Raw genomic sequence first — 4,280 nt, forward strand, 5'->3', positions numbered from 1 at the left:
AAACAGTAGTAATTGCATTAATCCATCAAGACACAGCAGAGCTCCTCACCCCCAACCATGGGGTTTAGAGACTCATGCCATAGGAAGTACACAAAGAAACGTGTAAAGTGTCATGAGGTCGAGATACAATGTCAAAAGATCCTATTAATAGTAAACTAGTAACCTAGGGTATACAGAAATGAGTAAATGACGTAAAAATCCACTTCTGGGTCCACTTAGTGTGTGCTTGGGCTGAGCATTCAAGCTTTCATGTGTAGAGACTTTTTCTGGAGTTAAACGCCAGCTTTCATGCCAGTTTGGGCGTTTAACTCCAAGTTTTATGCCAGTTCCAGCGTTAAACGCTGGAAATTCTGAGGCTGATTGCCACGCCGGTTTGGGCCATCAAATCTCGGGCAAAGTATGGACTATTATACATTGCTGGAAAGCCCAGGATGTCTACTTTCTAACGCCATTGAGAGCGCGCCAATTGGGCTTCTGTAGCTCCAGAAAATCCACTTCGAGTGCAGGGAGGTCAGAATCCAACAGCATCTGCAGTCCTTTTCAGTCTCTGAATCAGATTTTTGCTCAGGACCCTCAATTTCAGCCAGAAAATACCTGAAATCACAGAAAAACACACAAACTCATAGTAAAGTCCAGAAAAGTGAATTTTAACTAAAAACTAATAAAAATATACTAAAAACTAACTAGATCATACTAAAAATATACTAAAAACAATGCCAAAAAGCGTATAAATTATCCGCTCATCAATCAGCATGAAAGTAAAGCCACTTTATTCAATGACTCTATTGCCTTTTGTTACGCCAACAAGATTCAATGCTTAATCTCCTATTAATTTGATTTTTGTGTTACTTTCAAATTGATAATGTCACTTTATTTAGGAGATATTATTCTCAATATAAAATTCATTTACGACTAGATCTTATCAACCTGAGATGTGACCGTTTGAAGAGATCAGATTGAAAGTAGCATTCCTTCTAGATAGTGATAGTCAATGCAATCAGGAAATTATTATCGACAAGGTCCAAGAACTTGCATCCTAATAATTAAAACTAGATTAGTTTAGGATTCCATATAAGATTATTTAATTAAAAATACAATAAAAACAAGAGTATATTCTAAATACTCAATCCAATCATGACCATTTACTTGTTATAGAATGAATGCTAACAAAGTTGAATCAATAGTCTCTGCCCTATATAACCAGCAAGTATATTGAATTAGATATGTAGAGTTACATAAGAATTGTATTATGACTATTGCTCAGAGCAAATGAATCAACAGGGGTTTAAGAAAATAGTGCATTAAAAGAGGTGAATTGCAGAAAGGGAGCTATCAACTATTTAATTCAACTTCTCTACTACTATATTAAAGTGTTGGCTACTTGGCAGAGTTTAACTGCCATGCCTTGCCATTGCACTGATAATTAACCTGTTTTAAAAATAACATGGATACGAATATTTCTTCCACGATTTATCTTACATTTTCTACGAATGTTTTTTTTTTCTCTTTAACAGCACCTATTGGCACTTGTTAGGAATCTAATAGAAAATTTATATAACATGAGAATATAATTATAAAATTTTAAACTTCAGATATTTTCTATAAAAAGTTTGATAAAACTGTACGAACCTATAACTTTTTTAAATCTTAAAATAAATTTCCAGTTACTTGATTGAAAGATCATTTCAAATCAAACTTTAGAAAAAAAAAGTGTTTGTCATGTAATAAATTTCTCTTATTATCTCTCCCACTTCACAATTCTCATAATTAATATGGATTACTTATTACACATTACACATATACTTTTTGCTGCAATTCCTTGAGGTGTCTCCAATTTTGTTACTGTAACATCATGAATATATAATTATACTATTTATTTCAATTTTTATTTAATGACTTTCTTATTAGCTATGTTCTTCTGTTTATGCAGAGGTTCTTCAGGAGATTAAACATCAACTGAAAATCTCTATTGCAAATTCGTACATATACATGCAGTAAACATCTCTCACTTTTCTTCTTTTATTACCACTGTTGATTCTTCAAAATGAAAATAAAAACACACACATGATCAAACAACAACACGGTTTCTCATCATCATCCAGCTCTTCAGTTTTGCTATTGATGATCGATCGTAAGAAATAGTGGAGGAATAAAGCAACAATGGACAATCAATTGAGAATCACAGAATCTGTAAAATTAAATCAGATATAGAAGATATACACAAATACTTGTTCAGATCTCTGAACCAATAATAAAAAACCAGAAGAAAGGATCAATGTGGAAGAACGAACCAGTGAAAGGGGAGAGGCCGCGATAGCTAAGATTGACGCACGGTGGAGGACGGTGTAGCAGTTTCACGCAGGATCGATGAGATGCTCAACTTCGTCGCTAGTTATAGGACCATGGTTGGCAGCTGCGTGATTCGACAGCCAACACGGAAATGGCGGGTGGAGCAGAGGTCAGGGATTTGGCAAGGAGTTTCTGCAAAATTGGGGGAGTCGATTAATGGTTGTATGATGACAATGGGCAATTGAAAAATTCATTTATTATAGGATCCTCACCTGGTGGGTTCTTCTGCTGATATTACGCGGCTCTGCTCCCGCTCGTGTTTGGTGCGCTACCAAAATCAACTGATGGGTTTTGCAAAATTGGGGGGAGGGGGAATCAATTAATGGTTGTAAGGTAATTAAAAGGGGGAATTGAATTAATGAATTAGAACTCACCTAGCGGGGTTTCTGGGTGTTCTCGCAGATAGGTTGCGGCACAGGGAGGTTGGGTGCTCTTCACGCCTCTGCTCGTGCTTGTGTTCGCGCCAAGAGCATGGGTAAAATAAGGAAGGTTGAAGATATATAGAACCCAAAATTCGTAGTGGTTCTGAGTGCACGGCCGCTACCCAGGGTCGTTTTGCGGCTTCTCTCCAGATTGCTGCTGACCTCTGCGGAGATCTATTCAATTAGCGGCGTTTGTGGCCACGGCCGCTGTTTAGCCACCGCTAGGCTCCGCCTCTACTGTAGTGAATCTCTATACTCCAATCTTTCTCAACTAGTTTTCTTACTTCCTCCATTTTACACCATCTTTCTTGAAATTTAGACCTCCTCTTGCTTTGCTATTTAGGAGGTTCGGTGTCTAATAAAAGAGGAGAGTGATCAAAATCATTCTCTACTAATTTTCTCACCAATGCTAATTGATGCCAGTTTCACTACTAGCCCCTTACTAACACATGATCAAGTATTTTTCTAATGAGATCATCTCCATTATACCTGTTTAACTATGTAAATGGCTGGCTAACCATGCCTATATCAATAAGAAAATCATCTATGAAATTTGGCACAAGTTTCTTCCTTCTAAGTCTTTCATTAGCTTGCGATTTCGAGTTGCCACCATTTTCTGATTCCTCTTTCATCTCTACTCTCGCTCAAACTTGATTAGCCTTGAACCATTCACCCAGCTTGTTTGGTAAATTGTCTCTACTATTTTGCATCTTCTAACAAAGTAAGGTTGGATCGATGGTCTTGTCCTATCATGGCACAATAGGTGCAAGTAGTGCCTATTCTTTCATACTAGAGAACAATTTTAACATTTGAACCATTTGGTTTTATCATCCTTATATCATCCTTCAATCTCCTCTCCACGTTAATCTTCAATTTGACTTTAACAATACGAAATTTTTGTTTCTTTATAGCAAAAACTTCTACATCAAGAACCTTTCTAATTTGATCCCTTAATTTTCATGCAACAACCTTAGTCTTATAGAATTCAGATAAACCCCAAAATTGCATCCAAGATGGGATTCTAGTGAAAACTTGATCTACATTCCCACTGCATTCGACCATCTCTTTAGATTCAAAACACAATCCTTAAACAGCCATGCCCCCTTTCTATTCTCAGTGCATCCATTTCTTTATCAAAGTAAAATTAAAAATAGTTGTTTTCAATTTTTTGTGACTTTGAAACCTATTGGTCTTTTTTAGATTGCTTGGAAGGTGTTCTCCATGGTTCCTATCGAGTATGATTTATCGGCAAAGAGCCTTCCCACTATACTATTAACACATGCCTGAAGCTCTCCTTTGAATTCCTCTTCCTCGATCTGAACAGGTCCATCATCATCGCTTTCCGTATTTGCAAGTCTTTGTTGAGAGACTCTTCTATGGTTAGACATATTACTAGAGAGCCAACTCCAGTTCTTAATTAAAAAGTCTCACACAAACAACTTTGATCAAGACATTGATCCATCAGCACTATTAGACTCTGTAACGACAAAAATCTATCGGAACCAAAAA

General features: G+C 36.6%; 1 long non-coding RNA gene across 4 annotated transcripts in view; it reads right to left on the reverse strand.

Moving 5' to 3' along the window:
- LOC127744833 (uncharacterized) overlaps positions 1 to 3,607 on the reverse strand; it is a 22,426-nt gene extending 18,819 nt beyond the window's left edge. The window contains exons 1-5 of one of the 4 annotated variants that reach the window (XR_008005986.1): positions 2,724 to 3,607; positions 2,562 to 2,630; positions 2,292 to 2,481; positions 928 to 1,036; positions 11 to 594 (exon numbers count right to left, since the gene is read on the reverse strand). This is a non-coding gene — a long non-coding RNA (uncharacterized LOC127744833). Of the gene's footprint in view, positions 1 to 10; positions 595 to 927; positions 1,037 to 1,911; positions 2,189 to 2,291; positions 2,482 to 2,561; positions 2,631 to 2,723 lie in introns of those variants that run through there. The other 3 variants (XR_008005987.1, XR_008005988.1, XR_008005989.1) reach the window with 3 other exon arrangements.
- Between the last annotated feature and the right edge of the window lie 673 nt (positions 3,608 to 4,280).

Source organism: Arachis duranensis, chromosome 2, assembly GCF_000817695.3.
Source record: "Arachis duranensis cultivar V14167 chromosome 2, aradu.V14167.gnm2.J7QH, whole genome shotgun sequence".
NCBI classification, from domain to species: Eukaryota; Viridiplantae; Streptophyta; class Magnoliopsida; order Fabales; family Fabaceae; genus Arachis; species Arachis duranensis.